At 59.7% G+C, this 20213-nt stretch overlaps 1 protein-coding gene across 1 annotated transcript in view; it reads left to right on the forward strand.

Annotated features, from left to right (window-relative positions):
- The window catches only part of LOC128688044 (arylalkylamine N-acetyltransferase-like 2), a 152079-nt gene that overhangs the window by 66780 nt on the left and 65086 nt on the right, over positions 1-20213 (forward strand). The gene's annotated exons all lie outside the window — the stretch shown is intronic.

Below are 20213 nucleotides of genomic sequence, written 5' to 3' on the forward strand. Positions count from 1 at the left end.
ACATGTCACCACTGATATCCAGATGTTGCACATGTGTCTTAACTTTCATATTGTCGGTATTTTATGCCTTTCTTGTACAACTTGTCAGACACTGCAACATCATAGAATCTTGGTTCAGAGGACATCTACAAGACCTTCTTCACGGCTGCTACAACTAACCCATCTCTTTGGGAAGGACCTACTTCCACTGGGGAATCCCGCCTACCAGTGACTACGCCCTCGTCTGCTGCACGTCCTTATCCACTGACGCCTATATAACCGCCAGTCTTCTTGCCTTTGCTCCAGATTCTCCTCCACCACGATGCTGTGAACACTAACTCCAAGGCTGAGGGACTGATTACCTCATCTTTTGTATATAGTTCTACTGTCTTCCAATTATGTCCTAGAATCTGTATTGATAAAGCCACTGGATGGCGAAACATCTACAATAAAGATATCCAGATGTTGCACCAGTCAAGTTGAAGAAAAGCCTCCAAGTTACATCGTTTTACCGGTTAGCAACGTTGCCACTAATGCTTCAAAAATGTTTGACAGAAAACTGGCTAAAATATCTACCAGCTCTTCAACTACTATTAGGAACCTGATACAAAAACCCAAGTATGATTCTGGAACAAGTGCAGGAATTTACACTATACTATGTTGGGGGTGCGACAAAGTATATGTAGGGGAAACAGCCAGATCTCTGGACATTAGGATCGCAGAACACAAAAATGCTTGCAGAAATGATGACCGCAAAAACGCATGTGTTCAACATAGGGACGATGTTGGACACCTCATCGAGGTTGATTTCCCTTAACCTCTCCTCGTAGGACATACCTCTTAGCTCTGGGACTAGTCTTGTTGCAAACCTTTGCACTTTCTCTAGTTTCTTCACGTGCTTGGCTAGGTGTGGGTTCCAAACTGGTGCCGCATACTCCAATATGGGCCTAACGTACACGGTGTACAGGGTCCTGAATGATTCCTTATTAAGATGTCGGAATGCTGTTCTGAGGTTTGCTAGGCGCCCATATGCTGCAGCAGTTATTTGGTTGATGTGCGCTTCAGATGTGCCTGGTGTTATACTCACCCAAAGATCTTTTTCCTTGAGTGAGGTTTGTAGTCTCTGACCCCCTAGACTGTACTCCGTCTGCGGCCTTCTTTGCCCTTCCCCAATCTTCATGACTTTGCACTTGGTGGGATTGAACTCCAGGAGCCAATTGCTGGACCAGGTCTGCAGCCTGTCCAGATCCCTTTGTAGTTCTGCCTGGTCTTCGATCGAGTGAATTCTTCTCATCAACTTCACGTCATCTGCAAACAGGGACACCTCAGCGTCTATTCCTTCCGTCATGTCGTTCTAAACGTGACATACTTTACAAAAACAGGAATAGGTCACCTTCTTCATACCTTCACATCTCAGTATTACTACAATTTTACTCTTTCTTGCCTTTTTACACTTCGAAAAAAAGGGCAACAATTGTGGAAAGATTAACTTTTTTCTCAAATCGTTGGCACTGAGGCATGTATATTTTAGACATTTCAGCATAAGGGTTAATGGAGACAGAGCAGCTGCTCACATCCTTCCCAGTCAACAGCAAGTGTCACCTGAGACCACTGAGTGAGTCTGGAGGGTGCAAGGCTTTACCAAATCGTAGCTACGTCTATTGCTCTTTATGCACATACTGGCAGACAGCACAAAGCACCTCCACCCCTGCTGACTCACATACTGGAAAACAGCACCAAGCACCTCCACCCCTGCTGACTCACATACTGGAAGACAGCACCAAGCACCTCCACCCCTGCTGACTCTCATACTGGAAGACAGCACCAAGCACCTCCACCCCTGCTGACTCACATACTGGAAGACAGCACCAAGCACTTCCACCCCTGCTGACTCACATACTGGAAGACAGCACCAAGCACCTCCACCCCTGCTGACTCACATACTGGAAGACAGCACCAAGCACCTCCACCCTTGCTGACTCACATACTGGAAGACAGCACCAAGCACCTCCACCCCTGCTGACTCACATACTGGAAGACAGCACCAAACACCTCCACCCTTGCTGACTCACATACTGGAAGACAGCACAAAGCACCTCCATCCCTGCTGACTCACATACTGGAAGACAGCACCAAGCACCTCCACCCTTGCTGACTCACATACTGGAAGACAGCACCAAGCACCTCCACCCCTGCTGACTCACATACTGGAAGACAGCACCAAGCACCTCCACCCCTGCTGACTCACATACTGGAAGACAGCACCAAGCACCTCCATCCCTGCTGACTCACATACTGGAAGACAGCACCAAACATCTCCACCCTTGCTGACTCACATACTGGAAGACAGCACCAAGCACCTCCATCCCTGCTGACTCACATACTGGAAGGCAGCACCAAACACCTCCAACCTTGCTGACTCGCATACTGGAAGACAGCACCAAGCACCTACATCCCTGCTGACTCACATACTGGAAGACAGCACCAAACACCTCCACCCCTGCTGACTCACATACTGGAAGACAGCACCAAGCACCTCCACCCCTGCTGACTCACACACTGGAAGACAGCACCAAGCACCTCCACCCCTGCTGACTCACATACTGGAAGACAGCACCAAGCACCTCCACCCCTGCTGACTCACACACTGGAAGACAGCACCAAGCACCTCCACCCCTGCTGACTCACATACTGGAAGACAGCACCAAGCACCTCCACCCCTGCTGACTCACATACTGGAAGACAGCATCAAGCACCTCCACCCCTGCTGACTCACATACTGGAAGACAGCACCAAGCACCTCCATCCCTGCTGACTCACATACTGGAAGACAGCACCAAACACCTCCACCCTTGCTGACTCGCATACTGGAAGGCAGCACAAAGCACCTCCATCCCTGCTGACTCACACACTGGAAGACAGCACCAAGCACCTCCACCCTTGCTGACTCACATACTGGAAGACAGCACCAAGCACCTCCACCCCTGCTGACTCACATACTGGAAGACAGCACCAAGCACCTCCACCCCTGCTGACTCACATACTGGAAGACAGCACCAAGCACCTCCATCCCTGCTGACTCACATACTGGAAGACAGCACCAAACACCTCCACCCCTGCTGACTCACATACTGGAAGACAGCACCAAGCACCTCCACCCCTTCTGACTCACATACTGGAAGACAGCACCAAACACCTCCACCCTTGCTGACTCACATACTGGAAGACAGCACCAAACACCTCCACCCTTGCTGACTCACATACTGGAAGACAGCACCAAGCACCTCCATCCCTGCTGACTCACATACTGGAAGACAGCACCAAACACCTCCACCCCTGCTGACTCACATACTGGAAGACAGCACCAAGCACCTCCATCCCTGCTGACTCACATACTGGAAGACAGCACCAAACACCTCCACCCTTGCTGACTCACATACTGGAAGACAGCACAAAGCACCTCCACCCCTGCTGACTCACATACTGGAAGACAGCACCAAGCACCTCCACCCCTGCTGACTCACATACTGGAAGACAGCACCAAGCACCTCCATCCCTGCTGACTCACATACTGGAAGACAGCACCAAACACCTCCATCCCTGCTGACTCACATACTGGAAGACAGCACCAAACACCTCCACCCCTGCTGACTCACATACTGGAAGACAGCACCAAGCACCTCCACCCCTGCTGACTCACATACTGAAAGACAGCACCAAGCACCTCCATCCCTGCTGACTCACATACTGGAAGACAGCACCAAGCACCTCCACCCCTGCTGACTCACATACTGGAAGACAGCACCAAGCACCTCCACCCCTGCTGACTCACATACTGGAAGACAGCACCAAGCACCTCCACCCCTGCTGACTCACATACTGGAAGACAGCACCAAACACCTCCATCCCTGCTGACTCACATACTGGAAGACAGCACCAAGCACCTCCATCCCTGCTGACTCACATACTTGAAGACAGCACCAAGCACCTCCACCCCTGCTGACTCACATACTGGAAGACAGCACCAAACACCTCCACCCCTGCTGACTCACATACTGGAAGACAGCACCAAACACCTCCACCCCTGCTGGCTCACATACTGGAAGACAGCACCAAGCACCTCCACCCCTGCTGACTCACATACTGGAAGACAGCACCAAACACCTCCACCCCTGCTGACTCACATACTGGAAGACAGCACCAAGCACTTCCACCCCTGCTGACTCACATACTGGAAGGCAGCACCAAGCACCTCCACCCCTGCTGACTCACATACTGGAAGACAGCACCAAGCACCTCCACCCCTGCTGACTCACATACTGGAAGACAGCACCAAACACCTCCACCCCTGCTGACTCACATACTGGAAGACAGCACCAAACACCTCCACCCCTGCTGACTCACATACTGGAAGACAGCACCAAACACCTCCACCCCTGCTGACTCACATACTGGAAGACAGCACCAAACACCTCCACCCCTGCTGACTCACATACTGGAAGACAGCACCAAACACCTCCACCCCTGCTGACTCACATACTGGAAGACAGCACCAAGCACCTCCACCCCTGCTGACTCACATACTGGAAGACAGCACCAAACACCTCCACCCCTGCTGACTCACATACTGGAAGACAGCACCAAACACCTCCACCCCTGCTGACTCACATACTGGAAGACAGCACCAAACACCTCCACCCCTGCTGACTCACATACTGGAAGACAGCACCAAACACCTCCACCCCTGCTGACTCACATACTGGAAGACAGCACCAAACACCTCCACCCCTGCTGACTCACATACTGGAAGACAGCACCAAACACCTCCACCCCTGCTGACTCACATACTGGAAGACAGCACCAAACACCTCCACCCCTGCTGACTCACATACTGGAAGACAGCACCAAACACCTCCACCCCTGCTGACTCACATACTGGAAGACAGCACCAAGCACCTCCACCCCTGCTGACTCACATACTGGAAGACAGCACCAAACACCTCCACCCCTGCTGACTCACATACTGGAAGACAGCACCAAGCACCTCCACCCCTGCTGACTCACATACTGGAAGACAGCACCAAACACCTCCACCCCTGCTGACTCACATACTGGAAGACAGCACCAAACACCTCCACCCCTGCTGACTCACATACTGGAAGACAGCACCAAACACCTCCACCCCTGCTGACTCACATACTGGAAGACAGCACCAAGCACCTCCACCCTTGCTAACTCAGTATCAAACCTATCATGCAGTATTATAAATGTGGTAAATAATAAACATAAACTAATAAGGGTTATCACAACAGAAGGTCTGGACAGTACCTCAGCTCAGCCAGATATTCTTTGTGATAATATTTATTGTTAATATTTACTGTCACAGTTAAGTGATAAACACACAACCAATAATGATTGGATGTGTACACGATTGTAACATCTGGTGAAACAATACCATGTGCAGTGTTAGGATACTGTATCGAGGAAATATTTAGTCCCAAATAACATCTTTAGAAATTAGTTGGCGAAGCGTTCCCTCGATAAGACATCGTAACACCGCACGTGTGTGTCAATGTAACAAGAGGTAAATTTATTGAGGTACAAGTACACATACATACAGCTACACATATACAGTAACATAGTAATATATATGTAAACTACCCAGACTAACTCAAAAAAGTCAAAGTTATTTATTTCCAATCGGGTCCTTGATCCATGGAGAGGGTAGCTTCACTGTTATGAATCAAGAGTTTCTCTGCATCAAGGCACTCCTCTAGGAAGAGGCAAGAGCCAACCTGCATAATGATTTACAGGAAGGAAAATAAATCGTCATTGAAGATCTTCGGTATCAAGGACTCACCTCGGCTTCTACTGCCGGTGACCTAAACGTGTGTACCAGACCAACTTTCCTCTCCTTTCCATACAACTAACAAAAATGTCACTGCCAACGTAATATAAATAAGAGCAACAGAAGTAATTTCTTTATAAAGAAATATCGAAATTGAAAAAGTTATTTAGCGCCTCCTGAGATATCTGTGAAAGTCGTTAAAGTTAGTGAGTGGTTGGTGTCTGGGGCAGATGCCAGGACTGGGAGAATTCAGCAAATATCTCACAGGAATGATGATTGTTGGCCAGTCTTTGTCCACCACGATGGAGGAGCCGGCGCAGAGTAAGCAAGTGCTCACACTAAAGCACTCCTCACAGAGTCCTCACAGTCCCTCTCTCTGGTTTCTTGGCCCAAACTTGTACTTAAAAACTAAAGAATAATACTTTGATAGAATTACGTATACTTCCACCAGTCAAAAACAGTTCGTGCAACATATGCGAGTGCGCACGCACGCATTAACACACATGCACGCACGCACTAACGCGCGCGCGCACACGCACACGCACGCGCGCACACACACACACACACACACACACACACACACACACACACACACACACACACACACACACACACACACACACACACACGAGCTATGAATTAACCCCTGCAACCATAAATGAGTACACACAGATAGCCCATGGTTCACCCAAAGGTGTAGAGGCGCCAAAAGTCAAGTGAGCTAGAACGTGGAAAAAGTACAGAAGGCAAAGGACCCAGGAAAATAAAGAGCTGAGCTGAAGAGCCAGACACGAATATGCATGGATAATGAGGGAGGTCCAGTGGCAAGATGAGAATGACATAGCATCGAAAGCCAAATCTGACCCAAAGTGTTATAAAGCCACATCAGGAGGAAAACAACAGTCGAGGACCAAGCAATCAGGCTGAGGAAGTAAGGAGAAGAGCTCACAAGAAATGACCAGGAAGTATGCTAAGAGCTCAGCAAGAGATTTTGGGAGGTATTCTCAGTGACGACAGAAAGGCTTCCAGCAAACTGAGGTGGTAGGGAACACCAGATGTCGGACACACTACACACAACTGAGGTGAAGAAACTGCTATGCGAACTAGATACCTCGAAGGCAGTGGGCCCAAACAAAATCTTTCCTTGGATCTTGAGGGAAGGATCAGAGGCAGTGTGTAAGCGCCACTAACAACAATCTTCAACACATCAACTAAAAGAGCGTTACTACTAGAGGTGTAGAAGACAACAAATGTAGTCCCAGTTTTTAAGAAAGGAGACAGATACTATACATATTATACATGTCAGTGTCACTGACATGTATAGTATGTAAAGTCATGGAAAGATTGGTGAAGCACCTAGAAGAGAATGAACTCATACACGATGACCAGCACGGTTTCAGGAAAGGAAAATCGTGTCACAAACCTGCTGGAGTTCTGCGACAAGGTAACCGAAGACAGAAAAAAGGATGGGGGGAGGTGTAGATTGTATTTTTTGAACTGTAAGAAGGCTTCTGACAGTTCTGCACAAGAGATTGGTACAAAAGCTAGAGGAGCAGGTTGATATAGCAGAAAAAGCACTGCAATGGATCAGGGAATACCCGACAGGAAAGAAACGAATGATGGTACGTGACGAGGTGTCAAAGTGGGCGCATGTGTCGAGCGGGGTTCCACAAGGGTCATTCCTTGGGCCAGTGCTGTTTCTGGTATATATGAATGACGTGATGGAAGGAATAGATTCAGAGGTGTCACTGTTCGCTGATGTGAAACTAATGAGAATACAAGCGGACGAGGATCAGGTAAGATTACAAGGGCATCTGGACAAGCTGCAACCCTGGTCTGACAAATGGTTCCTGGAGTTAAACCCCACCAAGTGCAAAGTCATGAAGCTTGAGGAAGGGCAAAGAAGATCGCAGACGAAGCAGAGGCTATGGGGCCAAAGGTTGCAAACTTCACTTAAGAAGAAGGATCTTAAGGGATTAGATTAGATTTTGCCACCGAAGTGGCTAGTTTATTGTGCACCCCATATCCATCCTGTGGACGGTAGCGCGAGAGCATATGAATACACAAAAGGCCTAGGAACTAGGCCTCAAGGGGTTAACAGGTGTACATATGGGTTTATATCTACATATCTACAGTTCACTTATCTGTTACAAGAAAATTTAGGAAATTTGCTTAGTATATATGGTATCTTATTTTCATTAATAAGGTATCTTGACATGTCACATAGGTTATTATACTGTCTGTCTCTGTATTCCTCAATAAGTGGACAATTAAGCACATAGTGTTCAAGAGAGTGACCATATGCCTGATCACATAATTTACATTTAGTTTGATCATAATCTGTGTGTCTCCCAAACTGCCAGAAGTACTTGTAACCAAGCCTAAGCCTGGCCACTACAACATCAGTCAGTCTGTTCACATTGCACGTTGCTCCATAAACATACTTATCTACGTTCATGTTATCATAGTGGGCTATAGATCTACTCAGGCTTCTAACTGCATTCCTATAACAATCATTTTCATTATTTACTTCTCTCCTAATATTATTCCTAATGCTAGACACAGTTATACCAAAGTTATATTCTACATTCTCCTTCTGGGTACTCTTCTTGGCTAACATATCAACTTTATCATGAAGGAGTAATCCAATGTGTGATGGGATCCATAGCAATTGTACATTAATCTCTTTGTCCCTGATTTTTGAGTATCTATAAATGGCTTCTCCAATGAGGATGTTGTTGGAGTCATTGTATGAGTCAAGAGCCTTCAGTGATAACATGGAATCAGTAATGATGATAGAGTCAAGCTCAGTGTCATAAGTTAGCTTTAGCGCCATTAGGATTGCAAACAATTCAGTTTGCAGTGTAGACGCCCAGTTGTTAATTCTTATGCCTAACTCAAGAAATTTATTATCGTTCTTGGGGGAGAGCATCATACTAAGCACATCTCCTGAGGCGAACATCACCCAAATAATCACTGCAGCATATGGGCGATTGGGTAAATATGAGTAGCGTTTCGACATTTTAAGTAAGGAGTCATTCACAAAAGTGTACGTCAGGCCCATACTGGAGTATGCAGCAGCACTCGTATGGACCCCACACCTGGTAAAACACGTCAAGAAATCGGAGAAAGTGCAAAGGTTTGCATCAAGACTAGTCCCAGAGCTAAGGAGTATGTCGTATGAATGAGGAGAGGTTAAAGGAACTCAACCTGATGACACTAGAGGGCAGGAAGGATAGGGGGGACATAATAAAGACGTATAAAAATGCCGAGAGGAATTGACAAGGTGGACACAGCTATAATGTTGGAGATGGGACACAGGAACAAGGGGACACACCTGGAAGTTGAAAACTCATATGAGTCATAGGGATGTTAGGAAGTATTTTAGTCTTCGAGTTGTCAGGAAGTGGAACAATCTGCAGAGTGAAGTAGTGGACGCAGGACCCACTCATCGCTTTAAAAAAGAGGCATGATAAAGCTCTTCTAGCGGATAGTGTGACATATTAGCGACTAACGAAAAGGCGGGGCCAGGAGCTGTGAATCGATCCCTGCAACCACATACAGGTAAGTACACATATTGGCGAGTACTTACACACTAAGTTTTTTTAGGGTATTTGTGTTGCAATGCGAGGGAGGCTGGCGACAGTGAGGGAGGCTGGCGACAGCGAGGGAAGCTGGGGACAGTGAGGGAGGCTGGCGACAGCGAGGGAAGCTGGGGACAGTGAGGGAGGCTGGCGACAGCGAGGGAAGCTGGGGACAGTGAGGGAGGCTGGCGACAGAGAGGGAAGCTGGGGACAGTGAGGGAGGCTGGCGACAGTGAGGGAGGCTGGGGACAGTGAGGGAGGCTGGCGACAGCGAGGGAAGCTGGGGACAGTGAGGGAAGCTGGCGACAGCGAGGGAAGCTGGGGACAGTGAGGGAGGCTGGCGACAGTGAGGGAAGCTGGGGACAGTGAGGGAGGCTGGCGACAGTGAGGGAGGCTGGGGACAGTGAGGGAGGCTGGCGACAGCGAGGGAAGCTGGGGACAGCGAGGGAAGCTGGGGACAGTGAGGGAGGCTGGCGACAGTGAGGGAGGCTGGGGACAGTGAGGGAGGCTGGCGACAGCGAGGGAAGCTGGGGACAGTGAGGGAAGCTGGCGACAGCGAGGGAAGCTGGGGACAGTGAGGGAGGCTGGCGACAGCGAGGGAAGCTGGGGACAGTGAGGGAGGCTGGCGACAGCGAGGGAAGCTGGGGACAGTGAGGGAGGCTGGCGACAGCGAGGGAAGCTGGGGACAGTGAGGGAGGCTGGGGACAGTGAGGGAGGCTGGGGACAGTGAGGGAAGCTGGCGACAGCGAGGGAAGCTGGGGACAGTGAGGGAGGCTGGCGACAGCGAGGGAAGCTGGGGACAGTGAGGGAGGCTGGCGACAGCGAGGGAAGCTGGGGACAGTGAGGGAGGCTGGCGACAGCGAGGGAAGCTGGGGACAGTGAGGGAGGCTGGGGACAGCGAGGGAAGCTGGGGACAGTGAGGGAGGCTGGCGACAGTGAGGGAGGCTGGGGACAGTGAGGGAGGCTGGCGACAGCGAGGGAAGCTGGGGACAGTGAGGGAGGCTGGGGACAGTGAGGGAAGCTGGGGACAGTGAGGGAGGCTGGCGACAGCGAGGGAAGCTGGGGACAGTGAGGGAGGCTGGCGACAGCGAGGGAAGCTGGGGACAGTGAGGGAGGCTGGGGACAGCGAGGGAAGCTGGGGACAGTGAGGGAGGCTGGCGACAGTGAGGGAGGCTGGGGACAGTGAGGGAGGCTGGCGACAGCGAGGGAAGCTGGGGACAGTGAGGGAGGCTGGGGACAGTGAGGGAAGCTGGGGACAGTGAGGGAAGCTGGGGACAGTGAGGGAGGCTGGGGACAGCGAGGGAAGCTGGGGACAGTGAGGGAGGCTGGGGACAGTGAGGGAGGCTGGGGACAGTGAGGGAGGCTGGCGACAGCGAGGGAGGTTGGGGACAGTGAGGGAGGCTGGGGACAGTGAGGGAGGCTGGGGACAGTGAGGGAGGCTGGCGACAGCGAGGGAGGTTGGGGACAGTGAGGGAGGCTGGGGACAGCGAGGGAGGCTGGGGACAGTGAGGGAGGCTGGCGACAGCGAGGGAGGTTGGGGACAGCGAGGGAGGCTGGGGACAGCGAGGGAAGCTGGGGACAGTGAGGGAGGCTGGGGACAGCGAGGGAAGCTGGGGACAGTGAGGGAAGCTGGCGACAGCGAGGGAGGTTGGGGACAGCGAGGGAGGCTGGGGACAGCGAGGGAAGCTGGGGACAGTGAGGGAGGCTGGGGACAGCGAGGGAAGCTGGGGACAGTGAGGGAAGCTGGGGACAGCGAGGGAGGCTGGGGACAGTGAGGAAGGCTGGGGACAGCGAGGGAAGCTGGGGACAGTGAGGGAAGCTGGGGACAGTGAGGGAAGCTGGGGACAGTGAGGGAGGCTGGGGACAGTGAGGGAGGCTGGGGACAGCGAGGGAAGCTGAGGACAGTGAGGGAGGCTGGGGACAGCGAGGGAAGCTGGGGACAGTGAGGGAAGCTTTGGACAGCGAGGGAGGCTGGGGACAGTGAGGGAGGCTGGGGACAGCGAGGGAAGCTGGGGACAGTGAGGGAAGCTGGGGACAGTGAGGGAAGCTGGGGACAGTGAGGGAGGCTGGGGACAGCGAGGGAGGCTGGGGACAGCGAGGGAGGCTGGGGACAGCGAGGGAGGCTGGGGACAGTGAGGGAGGCTGGGGACAGCGAGGGAAGCTGGGGACAGTGAGGGAAGCTGGGGACAGCGAGGGAGGCTGGGGACAGTGAGGGAGGCTGGGGACAGCGAGGGAAGCTGGGGACAGTGAGGGAGGCTGGGGACAGCGAGGGAGGCTGGGGACAGCGAGGGAAGCTGGGGACAGTGAGGGAGGCTGGGGACAGCGAGGGAAGCTGGGGACAGCGAGGGAGGCTGGGGACAGTGAGGGAGGCTGGGGACAGCGAGGGAAGCTGGGGACAGTGAGGGAAGCTGGGGACAGTGAGGGAAGCTGGGGACAGTGAGGGAGGCTGGGGACAGTGAGGGAGGCTGGGGACAGCGAGGGAAGCTGGGGACAGTGAGGGAGGCTGGCGACAGTGAGGGAGGCTGGGGACAGTGAGGGAGGCTGGCGACAGCGAGGGAAGCTGGGGACAGTGAGGGAGGCTGGGGACAGTGAGGGAAGCTGGGGACAGTGAGGGAAGCTGGGGACAGTGAGGGAGGCTGGGGACAGCGAGGGAAGCTGGGGACAGTGAGGGAGGCTGGGGACAGTGAGGGAGGCTGGGGACAGTGAGGGAGGCTGGCGACAGCGAGGGAGGCTGGGGACAGCGAGGGAGGCTGGGGACAGTGAGGGAGGCTGGGGACAGTGAGGGAGGCTGGCGACAGCGAGGGAGGCTGGGGACAGTGAGGGAGGCTGGGGACAGCGAGGGAGGCTGGGGACAGTGAGGGAGGCTGGCGACAGCGAGGGAGGTTGGGGACAGCGAGGGAGGCTGGGGACAGCGAGGGAAGCTGGGGACAGTGAGGGAGGCTGGGGACAGCGAGGGAAGCTGGGGTCAGTGAGGGAGGCTGGGGACAGCGAGGGAGGTTGGGGACAGCGAGGGAGGCTGGGGACAGCGAGGGAAGCTGGGGACAGTGAGGGAGGCTGGGGACAGCGAGGGAAGCTGGGGACAGTGAGGGAGGCTGGGGACAGCGAGGGAGGCTGGGGACAGTGAGGGAGGCTGGGGACAGCGAGGGAGGCTGGGGACAGTGAGGGAAGCTGGGGACAGTGAGGGAAGCTGGGGACAGTGAGGGAGGCTGGGGACAGTGAGGGAGGCTGGGGACAGCGAGGGAAGCTGGGGACAGTGAGGGAGGCTGGGGACAGCGAGGGAAGCTGGGGACAGTGAGGGAAGCTGGGGACAGCGAGGGAGGCTGGGGACAGTGAGGGAGGCTGGGGACAGCGAGGGAAGCTGGGGACAGTGAGGGAAGCTGGGGACAGTGAGGGAAGCTGGGGACAGTGAGGGAGGCTGGGGACAGCGAGGGAGGCTGGGGACAGCGAGGGAGGCTGGGGACAGCGAGGGAGGCTGGGGACAGTGAGGGAGGCTGGGGACAGCGAGGGAAGCTGGGGACAGTGAGGGAAGCTGGGGACAGCGAGGGAGGCTGGGGACAGTGAGGGAGGCTGGGGACAGCGAGGGAAGCTGGGGACAGTGAGGGAGGCTGGGGACAGCGAGGGAGGCTGGGGACAGCGAGGGAAGCTGGGGACAGTGAGGGAGGCTGGGGACAGCGAGGGAAGCTGGGGACAGTGAGGGAAGCTGGGGACAGCGAGGGAGGCTGGGGACAGTGAGGGAGGCTGGGGACAGCGAGGGAAGCTGGGGACAGTGAGGGAAGCTGGGGACAGTGAGGGAAGCTGGGGACAGTGAGGGAGGCTGGGGACAGTGAGGGAGGCTGGGGACAGCGAGGGAAGCTGGGGACAGTGAGGGAGGCTGGGGACAGCGAGGGAAGCTGGGGACAGTGAGGGAAGCTGGGGACAGCGAGGGAGGCTGGGGACAGTGAGGGAGGCTGGGGACAGCGAGGGAGGCTGGGGACAGTGAGGGAGGCTGGGGACAGTGAGGGAGGCTGGGGACAGCGAGGGAGGCTGGGGACAGCGAGGGAGGCTGGGGACAGCGAGGGAGGCTGGGGACAGCGAGGGAGGCTGGGGACAGCGAGGGAGGCTGGGGACAGCGAGGGAGGCTGGGGACAGCGAGGGAAGCTGGGGACAGCGAGGGAGGCTGGGGACAGCGAGGGAGGCTGGGGACAGCGAGGGAGGCTGGGGACAGCGAGGGAGGCTGGGGACAGCGAGGGAAGCTGGGGACAGTGAGGGAGGCTGGGGACAGTGAGGGAGGCTGGGGACAGCGAGGGAGGCTGGGGACAGCGAGGGAGGCTGGGGACAGCGAGGGAGGCTGGGGACAGCGAGGGAAGCTGGGGACAGCGAGGGAGGCTGGGGACAGCGAAGGAGGCTGGCGACAGTGAGGGAGGCGAAGGAGGGGCGACAGTGAGGGAGGCTGGGGACTGAGGGAGGGGGACAGCGAGGGAGGCTGGGGACAGTGAGGGAGGCTGGGGACAGCGAGGGAGGCTGGGGACAGCGAGGGAGGCTGGGGACAGCGAGGGAGGCTGGGGACAGCGAGGGAGGCTGGGGACAGCGAGGGAGGCTGGGGACAGTGAGGGAGGCTGGGGACAGCGAGGGAGGCTGGGGACAGCGAGGGAGGCTGGCGACAGTGAGGGAGGCTGGGGACAGCGAGGGAGGCTGGGGACAGCGAGGGAGGCTGGGGACAGTGAGGGAGGCTGGGGACAGCGAGGGAGGCTGGGGACAGCGAGGGAGGCTGGGGACAGCGAGGGAGGCTGGGGACAGCGAGGGAGGCTGGGGACAGCGAGGGAAGCTGGGGACAGCGAGGGAAGCTGGGGACAGTGAGGGAGGCTGGGGACAGCGAGGGAGGCTGGGGACAGCGAGGGAAGCTGGGGACAGCGAGGGAGGCTGTGGACAGCGAGGGAGGCTGGCGACAGTGAGGGAGGCTGGGGACAGCGAGGGAGGCTGGGGACAGCGAGGGAGGCTGGGGACAGCGAGGGAGGCTGGGGACAGCGAGGGAGGCTGGGGACAGCGAGGGAAGCTGGGGACAGCGAGGGAGGCTGGGGACAGCGAGGGAGGCTGGCGACAGTGAGGGAGGCTGGGGACAGTGAGGGAGGCTGGGGACAGCGAGGGAGGCTGGGGACAGCGAGGGAGGCTGGGGACAGTGAGGGAGGCTGGCGACAGTGAGGGAGGCTGGGGACAGCGAGGGAGGCTGGGGACAGTGAGGGAGGCTGGGGACAGTGAGGGAGGCTGGGGACAGTGAGGGAGGCTGGGGACAGTGAGGGAGGCTGGGGACAGCGAGGGAGGCTGGGGACAGCGAGGGAGGCTGACGACAGTGAGGGAGGCTGGGGACAGCGAGGGAGGCTGGCGACAGTGAGGGAGGCTGGGGACAGCGAGGGAGGCTGGGGACAGCGAGGGAGGCTGGGGACAGCGAGGGAGGCTGGCGACAGCGAGGGAGGCTGGGGACAGCGAGGGAGGCTGGCGACAGCGAGGGAGGCTGGGGACAGCGAGGGAGGCTGGGGACAGCGAGGGAGGCTGCGGACAGCGAGGGAGGCTGGGGACAGCGAGGGAGGCTGGCGACAGCGAGGGAGGCTGGGGACAGCGAGGGAGGCTGGGGACAGCGAGGGAGGCTGGCGACAGCGAGGGAGGCTGGGGACAGCGAGGGAGGCTGGCGACAGCGAGGGAGGCTGGCGACAGCGAGGGAGGCTGGGGACAGCGAGGGAGGCTGGGGACAGCGAGGGAGGCTGGGGACAGCGAGGGAGGCTGGCGACAGCGAGGGAGGCTGGCGACAGCGAGGGAGGCTGGCGACAGCGAGGGAGGCTGGCGACAGCGAGGGAGGCTGGGGACAGCGAGGGAGGCTGGGGACAGCGAGGGAGGCTGGGGACAGCGAGGGAGGCTGGCGACAGCGAGGGAGGCTGGGGACAGCGAGGGAGGCTGGGGACAGCGAGGGAGGCTGGGGACAGCGAGGGAGGCTGGGGACAGCGAGGGAGGCTGGCGACAGCGAGGGAGGCTGGGGACAGCGAGGGAGGCTGGCGACAGCGAGGGAGGCTGGCGACAGCGAGGGAGGCTGGGGACAGCGAGGGAGGCTGGGGACAGCGAGGGAGGCTGGCGACAGCGAGGGAGGCTGGGGACAGCGAGGGAGGCTGGCGACAGCGAGGGAGGCTGGGGACAGCGAGGGAGGCTGGCGACAGCGAGGGAGGCTGGCGACAGCGAGGGAGGCTGGGGACAGCGAGGGAGGCTGGGGACAGCGAGGGAGGCTGGCGACAGCGAGGGAGGCTGGCGACAGCGAGGGAGGCTGGCGACAGCGAGGGAGGCTGGCGACAGCGAGGGAGGCTGGCGACAGCGAGGGAGGCTGGCGACAGCGAGGGAGGCTGGCGACAGCGAGGGAGGCTGGCGACAGCGAGGGAGGCTGGCGACAGCGAGGGAGGCTGGCGACAGCGAGGGAGGCTGGCGACAGCGAGGGAGGCTGGCGACAGCGAGGGAGGCTGGCGACAGCGAGGGAGGCTGGGGACAGCGAGGGAGGCTGGGGACAGCGAGGGAGGCTGGCGACAGCGAGGGAGGCTGGGGACAGCGAGGGAGGCTGGCGACAGCGAGGGAGGCTGGGGACATTGAGGGAAGCTGGCGACAGCGAGGGAGGCTGGCGACAGCGAGGGAGGCTGGGGACAGCGAGGGAGGCTGGGGACAGCGAGGGAGGCTGGGGACAGCGAGGGAGGCTGGGGACAGCGAGGGAGGCTGGCGACAGCGAGGGAGGCTGGCGACAGCGAGGGAGGCTGGCGACAGCGAGGGAGGCTGGCGACAGCGAGGGAGGCTGGCGACAGCGAGGGAGGCTGGGGACAGCGAGGGAGGCTGGCGACAGCGAGGGAGGCTGGGGACAGCGAGGGAGGCTGGGGACAGCGAGGGAGGCTGGGGACAGCGAGGGAGGCTGGGGACAGCGAGGGAGGCAGGGGACAGCGAGGGAGGCTGGGGACAGCGAGGGAGGCTGGGGACAGCGAGGGAGGCTGGCGACAGCGAGGGAGGCTGGCGACAGCGAGGGAGGCTGGGGACAGCGAGGGAGGCTGGGGACAGCGAGGGAGGCTGGGGACAGCGAGGGAGGCTGGGGACAGCGAGGGAGGCAGGGGACAGCGAGGGAGGCTGGGGACAGCGAGGGAGGCTGGGGACAGCGAGGGAGGCTGGCGACAGCGAGGGAGGCTGGGGACAGCGAGGGAGGCTGGGGACAGCGAGGGAGGCTGGGGACAGCGAGGGAGGCTGGGGACAGCGAGGGAGGGGCGACAGCGAGGGAGGCTGGGGACAGCGAGGGAGGCTGGGGACAGCGAGGGAGGCTGGCGACAGCGAGGGAGGCTGGCGACAGCGAGGGAGGCTGGCGACAGCGAGGGAGGCTGGCGACAGCGAGGGAGGCTGGCGACAGCGAGGGAGGCTGGCGACAGCGAGGGAGGCTGGGGACAGCGAGGGAGGCTGGAGACAGCGAGGGAGGCTGGAGACAGCGAGGGAGGCTGGGGACAGCGAGGGAGGCTGGGGACAGCGAGGGAGGCTGGAGACAGCGAGGGAGGCTGGAGACAGCGAGGGAGGCTGGAGACAGCGAGGGAGGCTGGAGACAGCGAGGGAGGCTGGGGACAGCGAGGGAGGCTGGGGACAGCGAGGGAGGCTGGAGACAGCGAGGGAGGCTGGGGACAGCGAGGGAGGCTGGAGACAGCGAGGGAGGCTGGGGACAGCGAGGGAGGCTGGGGACAGCGAGGGAGGCTGGGGACAGCGAGGGAGGCTGGGGACAGCGAGGGAGGCTGGGGACAGCGAGGGAGGCTGGGGACAGCGAGGGAGGCTGGCGACAGCGAGGGAGGCTGGCGACAGCGTGGGAGGCTGGCGACAGCGAGGGAGGCTGGCGACAGCGAGGGAGGCTGGGGACAGCGAGGGAGGCTGGGGACAGCGAGGGAGGCTGGCGACAGCGAGGGAGGCTGGGGACAGCGAGGGAGGCTGGGGACAGCGAGGGAGGCTGGGGACAGCGAGGGAGGCTGGGGACAGCGAGGGAGGCTGGGGACAGCGAGGGAGGCTGGGGACAGCGAGGGAGGCTGGCGACAGCGAGGGAGGCTGGCGACAGCGAGGGAGGCTGGCGACAGCGAGGGAGGCTGGCGACAGCGAGGGAGGCTGGCGACAGCGAGGGAGGCTGGGGACAGCGAGGGAGGCTGGCGACAGCGAGGGAGGCTGGCGACAGCGAGGGAGGCTGGCGACAGCGAGGGAGGCTGGCGACAGCGAGGGAGGCTGGCGACAGCTGGCGACAGCGAGGGAGGACAGCGAGGGAGGCTGGGGACAGCGAGGGAGGCTGGGGACAGCGAGCGAGGCTGGCTGGGGACAGCGAGGGAGGCTGGGGACAGCGAGGGAGGCTGGCGACAGCGAGGGAGGCTGGGGACAGCGAGGGAGGGGGACAGCGAGGGAGGCTGGGGACAGTGAGGGAGGCTGGGGACAGCGAGGGAGGCTGGCGACAGCGAGGGAGGCGACTGGGGACTGGCGACAGCGAGGGAGGCTGGCGACAGCGAGGGAGACAGCGAGGGAGGCTGGGGACAGCGAGGGAGGTTGGGGACAGCGAGGGAGGCAGGGGACAGCGAGGGAGGCTGGGGACAGCGAGGAAGGCTGGGGACAGCGAGGGAGGCTGGGGACAGCGAGGGAGGCTGGGGACAGCGAGGGAGGCTGGGGACAGCGAGGGAGGCAGGGGACAGCGAGGGAGGCAGGGGACAGCGAGGGAGGCTGGGGACAGCGAGGGAGGCTGGGGACAGCGAGGGAGGCTGGGGACAGTGAGGGAGGCTGGGGACAGCGAGGGAGGCTGGCGACAGCGAGGGAGGCTGGGGACAGTGAGGGAGGCTGGCGACAGCGAGGGAGGTTGGGGACAGCGAGGGAGGCTGGGGACAGCGAGGGAGGCTGGGGACAGCGAGGGAGGCTGGCGACAGCGAGGGAGGCTGGCGACAGCGAGGGAGGCTGGGGACAGCGAGGGAGGCTGGGGACAGCGAGGGAGGGGGACAGCGAGGGAGGCTGGGGGCGAGACAGCGAGGGAGGCTGGGGACAGCGAGGGAGGCTGGGGACAGCGAGGGAGGGGGACAGCGTGGGAGGGTGGGGACAGCGAGGGAGGCTGGGGACAGCGAGGGAGGCTGGGGACAGCGAGGGAGGCTGGGGACAGCGAGGGAGGCTGGGGACAGCGAGGGAGGCTGGGACAGCGAGGGAGGACAGCGAGGGAGGCTGGCGACAGCGAGGGAGGCTGGGGACAGCGAGGGAGGCTGGGGACAGCGAGGGAGGCTGGCGACAGCGAGGGAGGCTGGGCGACAGCGAGGGAGGGAGGGAGGCTGGGGACAGCGAGGGAGGCTGGCGACAGCGAGGGAGGCTGGCGACAGCGAGGGAGGCTGGGGACAGCGAGGGAGGGACAGCGAGGGAGGCTGGCGACAGCGAGGGAGGCTGGGGACACAGGCTGGCGACAGCGAGGGAGGCTGGGGACAGCGAGGGAGGCTGGGGACAGCGAGGGAGGCTGGGGACAGCGAGGGAGGCTGGGGACAGCGAGGGAGGCTGGGGACAGCGAGGGAGGCTGGGGACAGCGAGGGAGGCTGGGGACAGCGAGGGAGGCTGGGGACAGCGAGGGAGGCTGGGGACAGCGAGGGAGGCTGGGGACAGCGAGGGAGGCTGGCGACAGCGAGGGAGGCTGGGGACAGCGAGGGAGGCTGGCGACAGCGAGGGAGGCTGGCGACAGCGAGGGAGGCTGGGGACAGCGAGGGAGGCTGGGGACAGCGAGGGAGGCTGGGGACAGCGAGGGAGGCTGGGGACAGCGAGGGAGGCTGGGGACAGCGAGGGAGGCTGGGGACAGCGAGGGAGGCTGGCGACAGCGAGGGAGGCTGGGGACAGCGAGGGAGGCTGGGGACAGCGCGGGAGGGAGCGAGGGCGGCTGGGGACAGCGAGGGAGGCTGGGGACAGCGAGGGAGGCTGGGGACAGCGAGGGAGGCTGGGGACAGCGAGGGAGGCTGGGGGACAGCGAGGGAGGCTGGGGACAGCGAGGGAGGCGAGGGAGGCTGGCGACAGCGAGGGAGGCTGGGGACAGCGAGGGAGGCTGGGGACAGCGAGGGAGGCTGGCGACAGCGAGGGAGGCTGGGGACAGCGAGGCTGGCGACAGGAGGCTGGCGACAGCGAGGGGGACAGCGAGGGAGGCTAGGGAGGCTGGGGACAGCGAGGGAGGCTGGGGACAGCGAGGGAGGCTGGGGACAGCGAGGGAGGCTGGGGACCGCGAGGGAGGCTGGGGACAGCGAGGGAGGCTGGGGACAGCGAGGGAGGCTGGGGACAGAAGGAGGGAGGGCCAAGGCACATGAGGGAGGCTGGCGACAGCGGAGGAGGCTACGACAGCGAGGGAAAGTCAAGTAAGGGGATGACAACATAGTCATATGGACATTACAGCCAGTTTTTAACTGGTAAGACTTGCAATACGGAGCCTGGAGTACATGGTATGCACATCGCCTGCTTAGGATGGTACGCACAACACGCTGCCAGGATGGTATGGTACAACGCTGCCTAGGGATAACAGCACAACACGAATAGCAGGTATCTACGGGCGTACACGCTGCCAGGATGGCATACGGAAAAGAACGCTGCTAGGATGGTGGTATGCACACGCTGCGTAGGATGGCGGTAGCATCGCCACAGGATGGCGTACACGCTGGCCAGGATACGCTACAACGCTGCCAGGGATGGTACTGCACACGCCTGCTAGATGGCAGGGTACATCGCCAGGAATGCCAGGCATGGTACACGCCACTAGGATGAAAATGACGGCATGGTACAGGCACACGCCT

Source organism: Cherax quadricarinatus, chromosome 10 (assembly GCF_038502225.1).
Source record: "Cherax quadricarinatus isolate ZL_2023a chromosome 10, ASM3850222v1, whole genome shotgun sequence".
Lineage (NCBI taxonomy): Eukaryota > Metazoa > Arthropoda > Malacostraca > Decapoda > Parastacidae > Cherax > Cherax quadricarinatus.